At 43.5% G+C, this 23,502-nt stretch overlaps 1 protein-coding gene across 7 annotated transcripts in view; it reads right to left on the bottom strand.

The window, feature by feature from the left end:
- The window catches only part of Scaf8 (SR-related CTD associated factor 8), a 307,179-nt gene that overhangs the window by 201,492 nt on the left and 82,185 nt on the right, over positions 1-23,502 (bottom strand). The window lies entirely within an intron of this gene.

Here is a 23,502-nt window from a genome sequence, read left to right as displayed (position 1 = left end):
CACACACACACACACACACACACACACACACACACACACACACACAACCACTCTAAGCTCCCAACATTCTAGGTCCTTCAGAGACTACAACATTGGCAAGCTTTCCTAGTCTTTCCATTCAATCTACCTAAGACCCTTAAGCAGAACGCCTGTGTAACAGTGAAACAGCTCGACAGACAGCTTTGTAGTTATCAGTGCATTCCAACTCAAGAAATAGCGATAGTTTATTATGTAAACCCTAACTGGGGTGACCACCACACATCACATCTACACCAGAAACTGTCTTTGTCCTCTGCTACTGATCATTAAGGTTTTCAAACAGGAATCACCTCTTTCTGCCACCAGCGATTGATGGTAGGATTTAGTGGCTCCCTTTATGAACCCAGTGAGGGGGCCCTACAGTGGCCATGCCACACCAACAATAGTAGCTGCTTCATCCTGCAGTAGATGAACATCCTGAGATGAGTTTTGCAGTCTATGTCCACTATGCCCTGTTTAGTTCCTGGACAAGGATGTTAGATAGCGGCTGTATTAATGTTTATCTTTAAAACCTGAGTCAAGCTGAAGTTACAGACAGCCTGTCTTCACTGACGACTTTAATGATTCCCAAACCCCATGAGACATGATACTAGATATTTTTCTAAGCTGTGGGGGGAGCCAGGGAGATGGCTCAGTGGACAAAGACATATCTACCACCAAGCCCGATGATCTGAATTCAATGCCTTGCACTGCAGGCAAGAGGTGAGAACTAACTCCTGAAAGGTGTCCTCTGCCCTCTCTCGTGGGCAGTGGCATGTGAATATACATACAAAGAATACATTTGAAACTGGGCTTAAGAGACGCCTGCATAAAGTTTACCATCTTCATAGTAATTTTATGTTTCAAGAAAACTGAAAAAAAAATTACTGTAATACTGACTAAATCAGAGAGAAGGGGGCGGGGAGAGATACCTGCTGGAGTTAACACCTGAATTTGGAAACCCCTGTATATCTGCCATGGTACATTGGAGAACCCTATTAAAGACATTAAACTGGAAGCTATAATATATACGCACAAAGGACCAATACAGGGTAAACAAGAGAGAAGAAAAACATACATAAAAAGTAAGATTAAAAGAAGAACAAAAAGCTCCGAAGCAACAGTAAGAGAGGAGGAACTCTATAAGGATGCTGTGTGCATCCATTTGCTGTGGGCCATCTATGGCAGGGCTCGCAGCCAGCCCTTAGAAAGGCTTGCAATTCACCTACTCTCTCTACTGATGGACCTGTGATAGATAATTCATATATAAATCATACAACACGTTGCTGTTGTGGCAGTCTTCTTTTGCTTGACATAGCCCATAGCCTCAAGGTCAACACATGGCTAAATGTAATAAAATATATTTTATTATTTTAAATAAAGAGCCAGAAAATGAAATAAACCTGAGGTAGTGAGAGATGCAGTTATTTGCATGTTCTTTCCTCCAACCCCCCTCCCCAAATTCAAATTTATGCATTACACATCTATGGAGATGCAGAAACTGTAAATCATACATACAACCCCAAATCAATCTTAATTTTACTATTTATTTTTCAGTTGGTCTTTTCATCACATACTATCAAACCCACTTTCTCTGATCCTTCCCTTTAACCTTGTACTTTGTAGAGCAATAGCCACGAGTTAAAAGTCACAAGAAAAGTTTCAACTCATTATAAAAATAGGGCCAATCACCTCGCTGATACTTCTGAACTGAACCTAAGCTGCAAAGAGAACATTCAGGTTATTCTTTCTTCATACAGTGTTCCTCCGACGTGCCATCATTTAAAAAGATTACAATAGGAGTGACTACAGCGGCTGTTGCCACCTAGAGAACATGGATCCTGAAACTGATAATGAACCGAGTGGGCCACATGATGACACATACCTCACACCATTAGAATAATTTCATATAAACCTGATTTGTACTTATAACAACAGCAAAAAGCAGGGAAAATCATTTTTAGGGTTATGGAATTATTGTTTAAAAGTCCTTCTGGAAAGACACTGACACAGAGTGACAAATTTAACTTAAAAAAAAAAAATTAATTTTGTTTGTGTGTTTCTGTATTTGAGAGTGCAGGTACCCTCAGAACCCGGGAGAGGGTGTTGGACCCCCTGAAGCTGGAGTTACAGCTAGTTGGTTATAAATAGTCAGACATGGATGCTGAGAAGAAACTCGGGCCTCTGCAAGAGCAGTATGTGCTCTTAGTGTATAAATTTGCCACCAGCAACCTGCAACCCCTCCAACCTCTGGTTACTAGCAAAGGACGGGGCCATCAAGTCACCTGTCGGTCACACGTCTATGTGCCCACCACAGACAGGAATATGGGTGTAAAGAGCAGCATGAGGAGGCCACCTCCTGACTGAACACTGTCTGGGGTGGAAAAAGTAGGCTGAGCAAAACCAAATGGCAATGTGGACAGGAGACGGGGCAGTGCTGACCAAGTCTGTAAAAGCGTCACCCTATCTGACCCTGTTATCTTTAATCAGAACTATCTTGGCACCTAAAAATATTTCTTGGAAACCCCCATTGCCTAATATTTGAAGAATAATGTGAGTGTATTAATTTTATTATTGTGATCCAAGGGATCAAATGCCAAGGCCTTGCCATCTTAGGCAAGTAAGTAGTCTACCTCTGAACTTTCTATGGTTTAGTTCTTTCTGTTTGTTTGTTTGTTTTTTTTTTTTCAAGACAAGGTTTCTCTGTGTAGCCCCAGCTGTCCTGGAACTCACTCTGTAGACCAGGCTGGCCTTGAACTCAGAAATCCACTTGCCTCTGCTTCCCAAATGCTGGGATTAAAGGCGTGCGCCACCACCGCCTGGCCCCTTCCGTGTTCTAGTAATACTCAAACAACATAAATTAAATTAGCAACCCAGAGTTTATATTTCCACAGGAACAAAATCTGTAAAGCATTATAATGGGCTACGTAAAAAAAAAAATAACAATATTGAGAGAGTTTTGCATTGCAAAAATGCTACGACAAACAGCTAGCTATTCCAGACTTCTGCAATAAAACAGGACGTTCTGGGACTCTGTACTCTGCTGCCTGGCCAGCATGCTAGTCCTAAAAGTACTTAAGAATCCTGTAAGCACAGCCAGTGTGCCTGAGAACCTAACAGGTATCTAACGTAAACAGCCATGTGTGACTAATGGCTACCACACTGGACAGAATAAATCTTGAAGAGAAAGACACCACACGGTCAACAGACACACGGCTGACATTCTAGAAACTCTGGAGAGGGAAAGAGAACACAGGAGCTTAAAGCAAGGGCAAGAGACGAAAACGAACGTTCGAAGAAGTGTACGTCTGACCGCTGGGATTTTAGGGATGCTGTGGCAAAATCCATGTGCTGGGCCTGTGGACATAAAATGTACAAGAAGCAGGAGGTAGCGACAGAAGGAAAGACTACAGTGGCCCTTAATGCAGAGGCAGAATAGCCCATCTTACATGGTGAAGAAAGTATACCGTGTACTGTGCACTCCACGCACACACACATTAAGTTCACCTATAGGCAGAGAGTCACAGTGGACATGTTCATTATCTCTACTTCTATAGATGAGGGTCTTGAGACAGGAGTTTAAAGAGTTGAAACAAATGTGTATCTTCTACCTCAAATCCAGCAACCAATAGCATCCTCTAGTCCTTACACATCCTGTACATCCCACGGTAACATCCCTTACTGATGGTTCCCAGTTAATTAACTCCTCGAAAGCAGGGTCTGCCCCCTGTCAACATCACTGTATCTTGCTGACTGAGAGCCATTAAAACCACGCAAAGGACACACACTTTTCAGTACGACAAGCATAAGATTTAACATCCATTCTTTGTCCCCATCAGGCATTCGAATTTGAGGACCAAGCTGAACGTTTAGCGGTGAAAATCTTATGGGCAGTCTCAAAGCATCTGGGAATGAAGACCTTGGAAATCTTCATATCTCGTCGAAACTCGAGCTGTTGCATTTTACAGGCTATTACTTTCAGAGGAGCCTATTTCCCATGTTTTAAGAAACAGCTAAAGACTTTCAGCCTACCACTCAGTTAGGACACAAAAGTCTCACCACAGAAAGGCCTCAGCTTTGTATGCTCAACTTCAAGTGTAGAAGACAGACTTTGCAAAGGACTGTGTGGGCTGAGACCCGGCGCGTGCATTTCCTAGCAAATCCTTCGTTTCTCCGTCTGTTCATGTGATAGAGACACTTTTTAAAGAAACCTTTCCATACATGACTAAACTGTGCTCACTCTTTATGGTGGACATTGCCAGTGTGTGACACACCACACCACATGTGGGACACACCACACCATATGTGGGACACACCAGGGGAAGTGTGACCAAGGATAAACTCTGAAAGCCACCAAAAAAAAAAAAAAAAAAAATCAGAAAAAAGCAAATCAATCAGTGTAGGAAAGTTATTTCCTCAGTCCAATCCATAGCCTTCCACACTAAGACCTAATGAAACCTGTCTACAAGCCATATCAAAACACCCACAGGACCGGTTCCTACGAGTGCCTGCTATGGATAGATGATCATTGGGAGTAGCATGCAGTTGCACCCCAGAGGACTCTGGGTAAAGAGTGATCTTGTCCTGGTCAGAAACAAAGACCACACAGAACAAGCTGCTAATGGCCACTTAAAGAGGAAGAGAATTCAGTACGTGTATCAGAATTAAATTCACCCATCACTTTAAATAGTTCATTCATCACTGAGCACATTTGTGAAAACCGTGCCTTCTTATCTCTAGCAAATATCAGAGCTTGAAAAATTTTAAATCCTTTGGGAAAGCTAGAAATGAGCTAGGCACAGCTGTTCAGATCTTACTGTGCTATAGCCTCCTGCCAGCCTTGGAAAATGAAGATCTCTATTGAGTGAGTCTGTGCTGAGCTGGGGACTACAGGCTTCTAGCCACCTCCCAAAGGATGTTGACGTCAATGGCCGAAGCTTTGGATGGCAAAGACTTAAATATATATAAAATCTATTTTTATTTTACACACGTTGGTGTTTTGCCTCCGTGTATGTCTGAGGGCGTCAGATACTGGAGTCACAGACAGTTGTGAGCTATCATGTAGGTGCTGGGAATTGAACTCGTCCCCTCCGGAAGAGCAGTTAGCGCTCTTAACCGCTGAGCCATCTCTTCAGCCCCCTTGTTTCTTTTTTAATGTTCATGTGTTTGTTCAACAAAACTTTTAAATGTGTACAAGGAGGCAGGCACTGGGATGGGAGACCTGAGTTCTGCTCTGGAGGGGCCCAATGCTGAAAGAACAGGGGGAGAAAACAAGTTAGCAAGTGCTTGCTCTGCCCGTGCCAAGATGTGCCTGAGAGGAGGGGCAAGCAGAGGGTAAACAGAAGCCTGCTCAGCAGGGGTGAGGGCTCCGGGGGAACAGCAGCAAGGGTGAGGGCTCCAGGGGAACAGCAGCAGGGGTGAGGGCTGCGGGGGAGCAGCAGCAGGGGTGAGGGGCTCCGGGGGAGCAGCAGCAGGGGAGAGGGGCTTGGGGGAACAGCAGAGCCTCCTGGGAAATGGCCAGCCAGATCAGACCTGGGGAACTCTGAGCTATGCTGGGTACTGGAGACAGAGTCAAGCGGGTCCAGAGACCGCCATGTCCCTGCAGATCAATGCATCCAGCTGTAATCAACCCTGATAGTACTTCTCAGTAATGTCTGCATCTGTGTGTGAGGAACGAGTCTGGTTACCCGTACTCAGTCCCATATCAAACTTGTGAGGCTGGTACTGAGGTGTTTAATCCAGCACAATCCTGAGGCATCACAAAGAACTGTTTCAGTTCAAACCAAGACAATGGAGTTCTTACTACGGGAGACTCTAGAAAAAAAAACATTCCGGTGAACACGAAAGAGGACAGAGGATACATTGGTCAGCCTGGAGACGGTGATGAAGCCACTGGGACAGTCAAGTAAAGTGACAAAGACTGAAGGAAGGCAAGTGTGACAGAAGGTATGTGTACAGTATTATTAATGTATGTTTATGAAGGCAATCCGAGCACTGCATCTCTCTGAGGGGTACCATGCTAGGAAAGATGACGGTTCCATTTCTCAATTTGGAGGTGAATGGAACTTGGAACTTGACTGTCAAAAACTGGGATGTCAAAGGAAAGGGCATGTTTTAGGGACCCAGGAGAGAGGACACGGGGATAAAGCCTCAACTGCCTATGAGAAGGCAGGCAGCAACTGTTCTAGACCTGGGTACCATCCCACAGGTACATTAGTGTCCAGTAGGAAGCAGTGGACTGAATACATGGAACAAAAGCCACAAGGGAAAACGGGTACTTTTAACGTGGAAGAGGATGATGTCCAAAGCCAGGGGAGTAGTTTCCAGAGGAACCAAGAGGAAGCTGGTACCACCGTTAGATGCTGGGGGCTCGGGGAGGAGACAAGGAGGTCAGAGGGAGCCATTGGAGGAGTGGTGTCCTGACTCCAGCTCCCGGAGGATACAGAAATTGACACCCCCCCCCCCCACACACACACACACACACGCGCACGCTCTGCCCAAAGACCTGTCTATAACACAGTGAAGAGATGAAGGCAAAGAGGCGTCTTAATTTGTTTTAAATGCATGTGAGAAGCAAGCATTAATATGTAAATGACGTCACAGGAAGTGTGGACGGATACAAAGATACAAGGAGCAGCAGCGTTGTTGTGAGCCAACAGGACAAGGTACAGAGAACCTAGCATTGGCACATATGCTGCAGACCAGAGCAAGGCTTCCAGCTTCAGCTTCCCACGGGTTCCTGACACTGCCCTGCATGGAGTAGGGCTGCCCTGTGTACGGCAGGGGCTGAGCTGCACCCACCCTCGGTCATAACAACCAGCCGTTGTCTTCCAGGGCCACTTCATGTTCTATGGCAGTGGTTCTCAACCTGTGTGTTTCCATATCAGATCTTCTGTATATCGGTATTTATTTACAGTATGATTTTGAACAGTAGCAAAATTACAGTCATGAAGTAGCAGCAAAAATAACTGTGTGGCTAGTGGGTCGCCACAACATGAGGAACTGTGCTGAAGGACCGCAGCAGCAGGAAGGGTGAGAAACACTGCCCTATGGGGAAGGGAGGGCACGCGCCTTAGGGTGGTGGTGGGGGAATAAAACAGGAAGTGCCTTTGGGAACCACTGGCTCCCAGTCAATCTGTGATCAGAGAAAACTGTCCCTCCGATTTGGGCAGAATGGCATGACACCCTTTCCTCTTGCCTAGCTTACAGCACAGGTGTGTTCCCTCTGACGGATTTTGCAGAAAAAAAGGACCCAGAGAAACCTAGACTCAGGATGTACAGAGAACCTGTATCAGACATTCTTGTAACAGTTTGGAACAGGGATTATTCTCAAGTGTCTGACTCTAAGAAAAACCATCTTATGTACTAGAGTATACATATAGTATATGTACATATACATGTATATACATGTATATACACATACACATATACAATTACAAAAATGTATTGAATTTGTCTTATTTCTAATCTGAGTAAACAATTTTAAGTTTACAATACGGAAGGCTGTAATATTTTATCAAAAAGAACATCTATTCCATACAGAAATCTAAATTTTATGGCAAGATAGGAAAAACCCTTTAACCGATCGTTTAAACTTGGTTGTTACTATTCAGAATAATATTTTGGGGGTGCTTTATCCTGGGTATTTTCTTTTAATCTTTCAGTTCATCACCAATTTTCTTTTTGAAAGAATACTATTTTATTTTTAAGTATATGAGTGCTTTGCTTGCATGCATGTGCACATGTATGCTATGCCATCTGATGCCAAGAGGCCCTGGAACTGGAGATACAGGTGTCACATGAGTGCTGGGAATCGAACTTGGGTCCTCTAAAAGAGCAGCCAGTGCCCTTAACCACTGAGCTATCTCTCCGGCCCTGGAAAAGCAAAACAACAACAACAACAAAACCCAGCCCATGCTAATTTTCAAATACTCCTGTAAATTCATCTCAATGTTTGTGCTCAGTATTTAGAAAATAATATACTTCTAAGGGATTCTAAAGGTTGAGATGCTGCACAGCGTCAGAGTGACAGACAGGAAGATACAGTGACCAAATGCATGCCCTATAAGCTTTATGTGAACCTCCTACAACTTTGATGCATGGTTTTAACAATCCCACCTTTTCTTAAGAAGGTTGAAAATACACAAGTTCACTGTACAGTTTAGGCTGTGGCAGTCCTAAAGGCAAGAAGGGGACAGCAGGGGACAGCAGGGGGGACAGTATTCCCAGAGCTCGCCAATGGACTGGCTGTCAGGGAGTGTGTCTTCAGGGAATCTCTGCATCCCTTAAACTTGACTGAGCTACTGTTGAGTGCAGCTTCCAGAACCGCAGTGCCTGGACGGGCTCTAATAATGCATCTTGACAGAGCATCTACCTTACTTAAATGTGCTAACGCAAAAGAGACGGAGGAGGAGGCAGAGAGTTTCACCTCTGCTGAGCACACAGCTAAGTGAGCCTATGTTCAGAGATCCTGCATTTCCCTCTGCAGAACAGCACATTTGGTAATAGTCCTGACTGTGGCTAGCTATGCACACCTCCCTGGAGTCACAACCATACGCACTGAACTGAGGTCTGAACCAGGGTCGGGATGTACCACAGATTTTCTTCCCAATGAAATTCAAGTGGAACTTAGAGTTCTCGTTACTACTCAGAGGACAAAGAGCTGAAATTCCACAGAATAGAGTCCAATTGGTATATTATTTAAAAGCATCTCTGTGAGCTGAATGAAGGCCAGCCTGGTCTAAAGAATGAGTTCCAAGATAGCCAGGACTACAGAGAAATCTTGTCTTGAAAGATCTGCCTGCTTCTGCCTCGAGTGATGGGATTAAAGCCACAAGCCACCACTACCACAGCATAAACTAAAGTTAAAGAAGCTCACCGACAGCAGATCCTGAGGGATCACGGAGAGCCCTGAATGGATTCCCACAGGCCAGGGGGCTTCCTTCTGGAGTTTTGGAAGAGCAACCATATGCACTTTGAAGCCTTTGATGATGATCCAAGATCAAGTATTATAGAGAAAGCCCACCAGTTTCACCCATAACTAAACTATCAAATGACAACTGAGGCTTTGCTACACACCAAGAAGAAAAACCAACCGAAGGCCAGTATGTTCACACATCCACCAGGCACGGCAAAGATGGTGGATCTGACTCCTTAGCTCCAAAGGAATCTAAACTGCACACATAACTCAGAAACCACTTGAGAGGCACGCCAATCAAAACAAAGGAACGTAGAGAACACCCCAGCATGAAGAATGCAATCAGTTACAAAGCATGTCTGAAACTGATGGAAGACCTTATATCCACTTGCCAGGAGGAATTACTAATGTGAACTCCAGGGCCAACATTAAGAAACTCATGTTTCCCTGGACACTGCGATTAGTCCACAGCCCTGGGCTCAGCTGAGTTCCAACCTGGACAAGCTTTGTAGGCTGGCTGTTACTTTCCTTCCAAACGGTCTATACAGAGCCAATCTCTGAGGGACAGCCACATGCAGTCATTTCCAACACTACACGCTATCTGCCAATGGGTACTTCAACCTCACCAGATACTCATCTCTGGGCCAAGCGTTATCTTGTAACTGTGGAAACTTCGTTTTCAGGAGAAAGTTGGCTGTCATTCTGTCACTGGAGAGCACTAGCTCTTTTCCTAAATAGTCTCTGCACTCATCTCTCACCAGTTCATTTCTGCTGGCAAACAAGAAAAAGTATGCCGACCTCTCTCTTGATTCTGTTTCCTCATAAAATTTTTCTCTAAAGATGTTCAAAAAAAGATAATTTCTCTCTCTCTCTTTTTTTTTTTTGAAAATAATTAGGGTTTAACATGAATGAAAAAAAAAAAAGAGGGGAGGAAGAGGGAGGGAGGGAGATAGGGAGGGAGGGAGGGAGGGAGGGAGGGAAGAAACTCTAGACTCAGCAGCTAGGGACACTAGCTGCCAAGCCTGACAACCTGAGTTTGATCTCTAGAAGCCGTCTGATGGAAGGAGAGAAACAACTCCTTGTGAGCTGTCCTCTAACCCTGTCGCCCTTGGACACAGTGACACGCCCACTCTGCTCCACAAATATGTGGAGGTAAAAAAAGATCTTTTTAAGGAACAATGAACTATGTCCTGAAGTCATGTGCTGGCAATGCTTCTCAGGACCTCAGACAGTTTCACTGACAAGGCTCAATCTACCTACCACAGAGAGAGGCAAAGGGTACGCCTCTTTCATGTAAGACCTCCATGACCGGCTCCTTCCTTACCCATCCCTGAAAAAAAAAAAAGAAAAGAGGCCAGTCTAGCAAACAGGACATCATAACACCTGCAGAAAGAAGAGCCAGCAAGTCTGTATAGATTGCTATTTTTGTTTCTAAATACTTCCAAGTAGCCAGGAACACCCACACTTGAATGAACACCTCATGGCACTGAATGCAAGGGCAAGGTCTGCATGATGTCCTAGGGCTGTTTACCAATGTAGATCACAAATCCCGCAGCAGCTTAAGAACTACAAAATTACCAGCGGACTAAGAGAAGACACTGAGACTGTTCAAAACATAGAAATGTTGCTAAAGTGCTCTGAGGCCAAGGCTGAAGCACAGGCTTCAGACCTGAGGCTAAATTAGTGACCCAGAAGTATGGCAGACAGCTGGGGGTGGGGTGTCCGATTTCTTCAGTGTTGTCGCCACTGGAATGTTTCCCAAGTTCCAATAGATACCCCCTACCCCCTTGTTCACGCAAGCAACCCTAAACTCAAAATACCCCAGACAAAACAGGAGAGAAAAACAGGAGGGGAACTTGAGAACTAGAGAGACTGAGCATTGTGGGAAGAGAGTGATTGGGGGGTGGGGGAGGAATGACCAAGATCTATTATGTACATGCATGAAATTGCCAAAAAACAAAAATAAGAAAAAATGGCTACCTGGAGAAAACCAACAGTTGGGTTTTGGGCAACAGAGCATCCTGGTACACCTCCCTAAGCATCTGCCACATTATAAGGCAATCGTGTCCTCGAACCTACAGTGTTTGTCGGCAGGACAGTAATGATTTCCAATTCTGAGTGGTATTACAATGTTAAATATTCTCAGGCTCTTGGTTTTTTTGTTTCTGTTTTTCTGTTGTGACACGTTAGAGGGGAAAGGCACATTAAGTGAGTTCTTCCTTCCGCCCTTCAAAGATGCTTCCTAACAAATGAAAGCTGTTAAGAGCAGGTCTTGCTGAAGCCCAGAAGCTAAGGAGCTCTAAGTCTCGACAACTGCTCAGTGTTTGCGCTGTTTGGCGAGAAGGGTACAGGAATCATTATAGTAGCACAAGGGCATTCCGTGTGCGAGTGCATGAGACAGTTAGGCCAGGTTCACCAGCCAGATAAATGCCTCAAGTCTAACTTAAAAAAACCTAAAACACTTAAAAATCATCAGCGTGAGAAACTTTCTACTTTGTACAATGAGCCAAACGCTATCGTCCTTCTCATGACACGCCTGCTTATGCACACAAATTCACTGAAATCAAGTACTTTGTAATGCGCCAGTCTAACAAAGTTTCCAATAGTGGTCAGTAAACACTCAAGTGTAACAGATCCTTCTTATAGCCTTCTTAAAAGACACAGACACAGATAGACACACGCGCAGGCACACAGAAAGGTTTGTTCTTGAACACTGACTATAAAGCATGCAAGGGCCATATCAGACATAGCTGCCCCCTGCTGTACCACTCCTCCACCCTGGATCCCTCTTCTCTCAGAACCCCGTGTGTCACAAAACCAACCTTTGGTATTTTGGACTCAACCGGCCTGAAAGATGCTGAAACAAACTCATAAAAATGAACCATGTTATGAGGCTATAAAGAACACTAGGTAGTCCGGTCTCTCTGGGCTAGTGCCCTGAGCAGACCATGGGTGCAAGCTCCACAGCCAGTCCCAAAACACCCAGAGGAAGCTCCACTCCCAGGCGTTCTAACACGCCCAGGATCAGAGGTGAGGAGGACATGACATCTGTCCCAACACTGGGAGTAACTGGGACCAGTTAACACCCAGGCACGCAGGAACTCCACCAGAACAGTGGCACTCGTTCCTTCCAGTCTGTCCAGGCCAGTGCCCTGAGCAGACCATGGGTGCAAACTCCAGCAGCTGGTCCCACAACACCCAGAGGAAGCCCCACTCCCAGGAGCTCTGCCCAGGATCACAGGATCCTAGAATCACCCAGGATCACAGGAAGGACAGGCTCCAGTCAGATTTAGCCAGAGCAAGTAGCACTAGAGATAACCAGATTTGGGCGGGGGATGGGGTGAGGATGGGGTGGGGAGTGTAAGAAAATAAGCAACACAAACCAAGGTTACTTGGCATCATCAGTACCCATTCTCCCACCTTCGCAAGTCCTGGACATACCATCACACTGGAAAAGCAAGATTCATATCTAAAATCACTTCTCATGATGATGATACAGGACTTTAAGAAAGATATAAATAACTCCCTCAAAGAACACTAGGTAGTAATTTTAAACAGTCACACAGGTCGTAAAAAACACAAAGCAAATCAATGACTCAAATGACTTATGCTTTTACACACCTGCCACCACTGACACCTTTGAGAAAGGGGGGCCTCATCTCTAGTTTGTTCTCCTCCTATCTCTGTGGTCTTGTATTTGGGTAGTGGGGAACTTTTCAAGTTGGCCTGATGAAAAAAATATCAGGTAGCAGCATTGAAGGCCCTAAGTTTCATAAACAAATGTGACTTAAGCAAAGAAAGAAAATAAGCTGTCCACTTCCTGTGAAAATATCAATGACACCAACATAAAAACCTTCAAGGCTTTGAGAAGGGTGAGGCACCCTATTCAAACACATCAATGTGTGTCTGTGTACTGGGCACGTGCAAACGTCTATTTCCAGTTGTGAATTACATCGTTAACTTTTTGAAATGTTAGACTAAAAATGTAAATTGCTAAAAAGAAAACATTTACCATACGGGAGGGTAGGTCAACCTGGCTGTACCAATCCCAGCCAGAATGGGTGTCTTGTTCTGCTCTGTTCACATCGCCTTTGTGAGTTAAAACTGTGCATCAAAAGGCGAGGCTCTCGGATCATGTCCTTGGCCACCAGGCCAAGCAAATGAAGCTTTCCAAGATGAAAAAAAAAAGGAATGGAGAACTGTGCCTTTTCTGCAAACGTGATCCTGTAAGACCTGGCTATCCCTTTAAAATCATTTCTATTTGACACGGGGCGGTTTGGAAGGCACCAAGGCAAGGCCCTCGTCTACCCCCGCTGGTTATTTGGCTGGAGACCGGTTTAAAGGAAACCAGTGGATTCCCAGTTTCGGCCGTTCACCTGAGGTCCCTTCACATGTGCAAATCCTCACACACATATGCCTGCTTCCACTACCATGTAAGTGGAATTGTTCAGGGAATGGGGGAAGCTCCTTTGCAGCCCTACAAAAACAGTAGTTTTGAAATCAATCTTACTGAGATTGCAGGGGGAATTACTGATTTTCTCTACCCTTGGGCTTTGAACTGTGAGCACTGGAGATGCAGACTAGGCACTCTTCTGCACTGGAAGTCTCCTATTGGTCCCTCCTGTTGGTGTTACAATGCAAGGCATGCTCGCTGAACTGCTCCTCAGCTGTGACCTTCCAGAGGAAGGCAGCTGCCCCCTCAGAAATCCACTTGTTCTTTTTTCCTACTTGTTAATTAGTCTTTGATAAGGAAACAGCTACTCTCTATTTGAAGACACAAATAAGGATAATTTGGGCTTTTTAAAAGTTTGTTTTGGCTGAGCTGGAACTCACTGTAGATCAAGCTGGCCTCCAAGTCACAAGGCTACCTGTCTCTGCCTCCCGAGTGCTGGGATTAAAAAGCATGTGCCATCACAGCCTGGCCTAATTTTGCCAACAGGGCTGAGACTTCCCCTGACTTCTTAAACTGCCCATTACGAAATCACTGGGTCCAGAATCAGACTAGACAGATGGAAAATCCCGGTCCTCCAGGAACTGCAGACTTGGGCTAGTGGTCATTTTCTTTCTCTCCCCCTCAACAGAACTCTTTTGAGATCTTGAATTCTAATACCTATTTAAGATGGAACTCTTCATAATACAATCAAATTCTCAGCATCATGTGATACGGGGATATAATAGAAATTTTAAAAAAATCTAAATACAATATAATGAGTCAGACACAACCCAGTGAAGTGATTAACAGTTTATTTCCAGGATTAACAACTTTTTATGCATGAATATGTTCAAGGGAAAAGTCTTTTTTTTTTTTCAATTTTAGAAGAATCAACCTTTTTCAAGTACCATGTGGGGTGTGTGTAGAAGGAGGAATCTACTTGAAAAACCTGATTTCCTCACTATATTGCATAAGAAATTCAGCAATACTGATTCAAGAATCTGTTACTACCAGGACATGATTCAGGCAATGGACTGAAGGAGGAAGCTTTCTAGGCATCCCTCCATCTGCCACACAGCTGGGCACCCCTGACTCCAGGAAGCTTTTATTTAGAAACCTGTAGAACCCCAAGAACCATACATTGCCATTTCCTCTCTGACTCTGGATTCTACCAACTAACTGCATCAGGAATGGCTCAGGTGTTGCAATTACCGTAAGGTACCCAGGCCTACACTGGCCATGATGAACTTAAAGTGCGTCAGTGTGGCGGTGCGGAGTGCTCCTCACACAATACCCAGGGGATCCTCAACTCCGGTTTCTGTGAAAGCTAGCAGTTAAGACATCTACCCAGTTTGGACCTTTCCATCCACGCTCACCTAACTCAGGTTTCAGCCAGACATATGTTGTTTTGTTTTTAACTTGATACTGCTGGCTAACTGTGTGAAAAGTTTGAGAAAGGTTTTAAGGTTACACTATACTTTTAAAAGCTTATGTCTACTAAGCCACTGAAATAGTAAAGAACAAGTCACAAAGTTCAATAAACAAACAAAACAGAAAGTATCAATATTACCAGGGTTTTTTCGGGGTGGAAGGGGCAGGAACATGACAGAGTGAATCAACAGACATGGGCGCACAGTTTTATGGAGCACTATGTGATGAATCTAAATCCTCCCCACCTTTATAAACCCATATTCTTCTTCCCCTTTCATTCTAGATACTCCACCACTGAGCTCCCAGCTCATCAACTAAAGGCTGCTTGTTGGTATCTAACAGTAATTACTGGGTTTTCTTAGCTCAAGTGCTAAGCTCAAGTCTGGTCATCATCTGAAAAGGTGGGTGATGTAGACTAACCTATGTTCTAGGTCAATTTATATGGATTTGAAATAGTTACCCAGTTTAGTCTTGGGATGTCATGGATGTGGTCTCCACTGCCCCTCAAAATATTTTGAGGTACTTCAGATGTTTAAGAAAAATCTCTGGCCAGGCAGTGGCAGCACACACCTTTAATTCTGGAAGCAGAGGCCAGTCTGGTCTTCAGAGTGAGTCCCCAGCCAACCAGGGCTATACCGAGAAACCCTGTCAGGGACTCCTGAGCACTGTCAGAAGGGGTAAGGGGAGGGCTTGTCTCCAGAGCCTTCGGGAAGGCAGGGCTTTGCTGACTCCCCGCCTGTTACTTCCTGCTATTTGTTACAGCAGCCCAGGGTAAGCTAATCAACACGGTCTGCTTATTAGCACACACATTTCAAAAGCAAGAACCATTGCAAAGCACAGTTCTGAGGTGAGGCCCCAGTGGGAGAGGTCATACATGCAAACTGTAAGGACACTGTCTCGTTTAAGAGGAACAGAGCTATCTGAACTGTGGGACTCTGTCTGAAGATAAACTGTGTACAATGCTTGCCACATGGGGACTAAAACTGTCTTTTTTCTCCAAGCCCTTCCCTGCCTGTAATGACAAAACTTACAGTCGCAGATTTTTGGGGCTAACAACTGAGAGAGTAACAGATTCACAAGAGGCCCCATGTGAAGCGTTAGCATGCCTCTCAGTCCTCAGTGACGGTCTCAGCGTGATGACTGAACACTACCTCTCCTTTCTAAAAGGTTCAAGGACACATTCAGGTCCCACAGAGCAGCAGGTCTAGTTTACACAGCTCATGTATGGAACTAGCTTTCAAAACTGGAAAGGACAAGTCAGATTTTACTATTACCACAGCTAACATAAGAACTGTCCTTTAGTGACATTAGGAAATGCCCCATTATCAAAACACATCAAAGTAGCATTTATTTCATGTAATAATCATAAAAATAACTGGATCTGCTAAGATTAGCAGAAACCTAAGTCCCTAACAAATGATACGAGCATGTCTTCTGAGGCGAAGACTGGGCAGTAAGAGCCAATATTTAGTCAATGGCTTGATGACTCTGGAAACTGTTGTCAGGACATGATGTAGACCACGTTTGCATGAGACTGGCTTGCTAACTTCAGTACTCGAAGAATCCAGTTATATATTTTAATAAGGTAAAATAACTGAAAATTAACCATCACCCCAAAGCACAAAGGCTACCATCTAAACTATGTGAACTCGAGCAGCAGGTAAGCATTAATATTTCTGAATGTATATACTCTAACTCTACAACCACTTTGTTTAATCTAAGCTCAGTGGACTATTTATAGCATGGCTTTATATAAGAAAACTAAATCCTGACTATACACACAGTAACTAAAATGCTGAGTTTTAGAAGTTGTGGAACTCACGCCCTCAACTGCATATCTGCAGAGAAGTCCTCACTAGTTACAGAGCATCCTCTCAAGGAGAAAGGAAAATGGAAGAGAGTGTTCACATTTTATCTGTGAGCGAAGTGTCTTCTAAACGAAACCTTATTTAAGCATTGGCGCAGTGCAAGCCTGCCTTCAGATCTGTTGAAAGCACATCACTGCATAAACTTAAAAACCATCAAGTGCATAGAGTGAGTTCTTACATATTATAAAAGGAGGAATAACAATGTACACGTGCAACCACAGAAAGGGAACTTCAGTGGCTAGAGCAACCGTAAATCCTAAATAGCCTGGCACTTGCTGAAGTGGCCTACACTCATTCTTAAATCTGGTAACAGGATTTCAATCTTTGCTCAAAATCATACTGAGACTTAAGGAAGCCACTTACATCTGTAAGATAAGTTTCTCTTGAGCAAAACAGATACTACAAAGACTACTTCCCAGGGTGGCCACAGGATTACATAACACCCACAATGCAATTCCTCAGCTTCCCAGCACAGCACAGGCCCTGCGTGCTACAGGTGTCTTCAGCACTGAGGACTGCTAAGCTGTGAAGCCATGAAGGACGAGAGGTGCGGTAGCTTGCCCAGTTAAGGCCAGTTTTTAAAACTAAAAAGCAGAAATTTTAAATTTTTATTTTAAATGCATTATTTCAAAATGTGTTCCAATATTGTTGGGTTTTGTCTCCACAGCCACTCTCTCTTTTCTTTAACTTACCATTCACAAAACAGGAAACATTAAAATAGTGCTTATTATCTGTTTTTGTTGTTGTTGCTGCTGCTGCTGCTGCTGTTTTAAAGGCATGGATTAGCTATGTGACTCTGGCTGAACTCAAGATCTTACTGCTTCAGACCCCGGAGTGTACAACACTCCACAAGTGAAGGTATTAAAATGCTGGAAGCAGCCTAACGATCAGGGCAGAGAAGGCAACCCACCTTCTTCAAGGAAAGCCAGTTTTCAGCTGGCCTGCTCCACTAGAGCCAGGACTGCTGGGAAAGGCCAAGGCCATCCCAGCAGCAGCAGAGAGGGCAGAGAGGGCAGGAGAGGGCAGAGAGGACAGAGCATATGCACTCGAGTCCCCTGTGTTCAGAAACTCAGCTCTGGTGGACTCCAGCAATTTTGGATTTAAGTATTTTGGAGAAAAAAAAAAAAAAAAAAAAAAAAAAAAAACCAACCAAACAAAAAACCCAAAAAACAAAACAAAACAAAAAAAACCAAAAAACCAAAAAAGCAAGGCTCCATAGTGAACAGACAGACCCTTTTCCCTGTTATCCCCTTAACAATGGAATGCAGTAACTACCTGCACTGCCATCATCCCAGACTAGGCATCGAGCTACCTCAAGATGACTTAATGTACACAGAGGAAAGAAGAGGGAACATTACACTGGCAGATTCCAGAACCTGGGGGGAAGCCCTAGTACCAATCCCCGGTAGACTGCCTCAGGGGACAATGTGCATACCCATTAAACCTTGCATTTGGCCATGTGCATCTGTAGTCTCAGCAAGAGACTAACATTGTATACAATTACACCTTCTTCCCCCTTTGAAATAAAAGCAAAGAGAGACCACCGGCAGAGAAGGAGAGGGAGGAGAAGGAACGAGCCTCAAGGTCTTTGTTCTCTATCTTTAGAACAACGCAGGGTAAGCAGAGGTTAGTCTAAACAAGTAGCCCAGAGAAACCACTGGCTTATGTTAGTTCCTCATGTACAGCCCATCTATGTAGTCCTATTAATGACACTGAGGCCAGTTCCTGGCCAATTTAACAATTATAATCTGTCAAGGTAAAGTAAAAGCTTGAACTAGTCTATAAAGCTTGTATAAGTAAAGAAAATGTTTCCTGTAGTCATTTCATGGTTCTGTTTCCAAGGCCTCTCGGTACAATAGTTCACTTTTAAATTATGAACTTAAACTATGATGACTTCTCTACATTTTAGTCACCCTCCAGCATCAATTGGCAAAATGTATTGTTTTCTATACCACTAAAAATAATTCTATGAAACTAGAATATTTTATGTGACTCTGGTTGGACTTAGGAGCTTACTGCTTTCAGAATCCTGAGTGGCCTGTGTTCCACGGCATTCCACAAGTTAAGGTATTAAAATGCTGGAAACAGCCTAAAGATTAGAATAGTAGAAAACGATTTAGAGAGTGCTTCGTGTAAGCCAGGTATAGTGGCTAATGAACACTTGTAATTCCATTACTAGGAAGAACAGAGCAGGGGGGGTTGTCCTGAGTTCAACCCTAGCCTAAACTACAGCGTGAGACCCTGACCTAACAATTAAAAGGGAGGAAACATATTCAATGTAGATTTGAAATCAAAGTAAGTGGGTAGGATTAAGTGAAAAAACATACACAGTGGAAGGTGTGTCTACAGTAACTCATGCACACATACCTATGGGTGTGAAGTCGGAGCCACATGGTGACTACTCACAGCTACAAGAAGGTGGGGGTCACAGGGAGCAGCATACTGCAAATCCCTTTGTGTGTGTGTGCTGATGTTAAATGGATCCTTCCTGTAAGTAAGCTGTGCTGGATCAAAGTATCATTTCTAACCTTTCATTACATTTATGATTGCTTTCCTTTAGACGTGATCATTCCATTTTTAGTTCACACAGTTTAAAAGATGTTGTATTTTATATAAAAGCCACAGCAAGAACACTTGGGAAGAACATAATCCTATGCCACCCTGCAGCATCTGTGATTAAATAATTCAGTGTTTTATCTGCCTGCCTTAAAAATGAACCACAGATACGCACGCGTTCTCATCTTTATGCAGTATGTAAGCACAGTACAAAGGAAAAAAATCTACAAGGTGCTGAAATATTTTACTAACACAGTACCTAGTAAATAATGTCTTACTAATATAAAGGCACATAAGGTACAGCAAAAATGTTTTAATTGAATATAAAATGCCCTTGGTTCAAAGGTTATGCATACCCATCTGAACACAGTGAGGGAAATATAATAAAATCATGTGCTCAGAGCAGATGTGTGCTAGACTAGATGGGCGAGAAATGTATTCAATTCACTCACTATAGTAATTCACACATGTTCATAAAATTGTCGACTGTCTACTTTGTATGTCTCCTTTTTCTTCGATTGTGTTCTGAGTTAGGAATTATTTTACACCCATTGTTATGTTTTACTGGAAACATTTCCTATTTCTGAGTAGTATTGCTTGCAATTAACAGCATTTTATCCAATTCACTATTTTTAAGAAGTACTTTTTAGAACATCTACAGAATGGAATACTATTCATCTATGAAAAACAGACATCATGAAATGGATGGATCTTGAGAATATTATCCTGAGTTGGGTAATCCAGTCCCAAAAGGACATGCACCATATATATGCACTTATAAGTGGATATTAGCCATAAAATACAGGATGTCCATGCTATACTCCAAAGACCCAAGGAGGCTGGACAGGAAGGAGGGAACAAGCAAGGATGCTTGAATCTCACTTAGAAGGGGGAATAAAATAGTCATAAGAGGCAGATGGAAGGAACAGGGTAGAAGAGGAGATCGGGAGGGGAGTGTTGGTAGGGTTCAGAATCGGGTGTGGGGAGGGGCAGAGGAATTGCTGAAGGGCCATGAGAATGAATGGAAATCTGCAACTAATGGGGGGGGGGTGTTCCAGGAAGACACAGAGACCTGGGATAGAGGAGACACTCAAGGATCAATGGGGGTGTCCTTAGAAGTGACTCACAGCACTGGGGATATGAAGCCTGAAGAGGCTGCCTCCTGGAGCCAGGCAGGAACCCCAGGAGAGTGAGAGAAACACCAACCCACTCACAAAACTTTCAACCCAAAATTTATCCTGTCTACAACAAATGCAGGCATGAAGGATGGAGCAGAGACTGAGGGAATAGCCAACTAATAACGGACCCAACTTGAGACCCATCCCATGGACAAGCACCAATCCCTGACACTATTAATGATACTCTGTTATGATTGCAGAGAGGAGCATGTAGTCCTCTGAGAGGCTCTACTCAGCAGGTGATTCAGACAGATACAGGCACTCACAGCCAAACAGTGGATGGAACTTGGGGACTCTTATGGAAGAATAGGAGGAAGGATTGCAGGACCCTAAGGAGATAGAACTCCATAGGAAGACCAACAGAATCAACTAACCTGGACCCTTGGGGGGATTAAAAGACTAAACCACCAACCAAAGAACCTACACAGACTGGACCTAGGCCTCTCTGTGCATACGTATCAGCTGTATAGCTTGATCTTCATGTGGGTCCTTGAACCACTGGAATAGGGGCTATCCCAAAAGCTGTTGCCTGTTCATGGGATATGTTCTTCTAGCTGGGCTGCCTTGTCTGGCCTCAGTGGGAGAGGAAGCACTTAGTCTCACAGAGACTTGAAGGGGGGTGGGGAGTGTTCCACTCACGGGGGGGGGGGGGGGATTATAGGAGGGGATGACAGAGAAGGGGGCAGTGAGCAGTATGTAAAAAAAAATAATTAAAACGTATTTTTAAAAGTAACTTTAAAAATACTGCTCCCAGTCTCAAACAATCCTAGATATCTGATTTATAAAGTATAACCTTTCACACAAGTACAGATGGAAAATTTAATAAAGTAGCAAAATTCCCAGATGAGAGGAAGTACTCTGATAAGAATAAAGTGTTAGTGAAATTGCCTTGCGTTCTGAATGGGCCATTTACACTACTTGGATTTTCCAGTGACTTCTGATTAGTACCTCCTCCTACAGCAACATGACTGCTGCATAGCAATATGGCTTTGTTGCATGTTCCTAGGCACTGTAGAAATTACCAACTGCAGTACATACACTAATGCTAAGAACAGAGACCACGCTTCATGAAATTTGTACACATTTCAGAAGTTAGTTCAGTCAGCTATACTGCAGAGTGTGGCATCACTCTGCCATGGCACACACTGAACCACATAGGACTGTTGGGTGTAGCTCAGTGGGAGAATACCCAGCATAAAACTGGCCCAGGGCTTGATGATCCACACTGTGTGATTCAGTGTCCCATACAGTACTGCCTGCAAAACCACAAAAGCAGTGCACTCAGTGGTTGGGCTGCTCCTCACACGTTTCCAGTTGGCAGCAGGCCTACACACCGCGGCAGGTCCTAAGCCAGTCTTGTCTGGAATGGTTCTAACTGAGGCTGAGCACGTCCTTCCTCACTGTTATACTGACAAGACAAGGACAAGGGGGGCAAACAAAGAGTAAGTGCTTTTGTCTGAAAGGAAAGTGTCCCCAAACACGCGCACAAGGTGACACAGTCCAGCCAACTGCTGGGTTATCTTACACTTTCTAGAACCTTCAAGCTAGTCCAAGTGCAACCCTTCTCAAGTACCCACGGGAAGGCCAAAAGCTTAGAGTTAAAAACAGATCACTAACAAGTAAGCATATTTATATTGCTACTTAACTTGACTAAACATCCATTGATTCTGATCAGAGAAAATGGTACTAAAGTAATTGCGAGGAACTGTATTCAGCACCATTTCCTAAAGGTCAAAGCCAGTCTTTCCTGAACTTTACCCCAAGTTTGCAATTTTGACTTTTTATCCTAAGGGAAAGACCTGACATCAGATCAAACTATTAACTGAGTTACTTTGGAAATAAATATTCAAGCACTTCCACTCTACCTGCCTTCCCCAATCAACCAAGTAGATTATGCCCTACTGTCTGTATCCACAGATTCAGGCTGTGTGAGAAAAGACCGTTTCTTTTGGCGACAAACCTTTCTCATAGCTATCTAGAGCATCACCAGAGGAGCACACAAACAAGTCTTACTTTAAATGCCTGGTGTACTTTGTCACAGCTTAGAAATTCTAGACCGAGCAAAAGGATGCACGGCTGAAAACGCAAAGGAAGGACCTGAGTGCTCACAGAATCACAGTAGGAAAGCTCTCCACTGGCAACTAAAAACTGCTGATGGCCTTTTATCATGTATAGACAAAATGTGGAAAATGCAAAAGAAAACAGCAAAGAAATGAAACTTAGGAGCAAAAGCAAACAGGAAGCCAACCCCAAACATTCTCCTCCTTTACCTTAGACTAGCCTTGTCTAAACAGTGTTAACCAGAGCCTACAAAACACATGATGGATGCTTTATTCCTGCTCTCTAGAACCGCTTATGCCATCAATGCTAGTATACATTTTATGCAATTAAGAAATTGATGGCATGCACGTGAACTAAGCTCCTTACTGACAGTTTCATCGACAAGGACAGCAGACAGTGTAAGAAATTGTCATCACTTAATTTGAAATCTGACTACGTGCCACATCTGGCTTTGTGTTTAGCCGTATTAAAGCATCAAAGCACTGTCTCTCAGCCAATATACTCATTTCTAATTTCTTACTTCACACTTAACAAGATTTAAAAAAAAAAGCTATAACCATGAGGAATGTTAATTTACCCCGTGTTCCAAATCAAGTTTTCTATCAAGCTTTAAAGAATATTATATTAAACTCTTAAAAACATTCTTTTTCTCTGTATGAGCAGACAGACATACAGAGAAAGAAAAACTACATGGCTTACACAATAAATATACATAGATATTGCATACATGTTGTTCAGACTGCATGGATTTTATATCAAATACAGGCTTTTCTCAGCACACAACTACTCATTGTTGTTAAAGGGTAATGAGAAACTTTAACAGCTAAGCGCATGCTACTAACAATTCGGTTTTAAGAATTTGTAGGTTAAAAAAATACAATTCCTAGAACGCTGTTAACAAACAAATAAGTTTTATTGGCATCTAAAAACAAAATTCACCCAACATTGAAACGTCTTTGAATGTTTTATGTTGCTTGCTTCTTTTCTTTTTACTTACTGCAGTATGAGGAACAAATCACACACACTTACTTTGGAGTAACA

Source organism: Mastomys coucha, unplaced genomic scaffold, assembly GCF_008632895.1.
Source record: "Mastomys coucha isolate ucsf_1 unplaced genomic scaffold, UCSF_Mcou_1 pScaffold5, whole genome shotgun sequence".
Lineage (NCBI taxonomy): Eukaryota > Metazoa > Chordata > Mammalia > Rodentia > Muridae > Mastomys > Mastomys coucha.
Note: the sequence above shows the minus strand (reverse complement) of the source record. Positions and strands in the feature narration are given on the sequence as shown.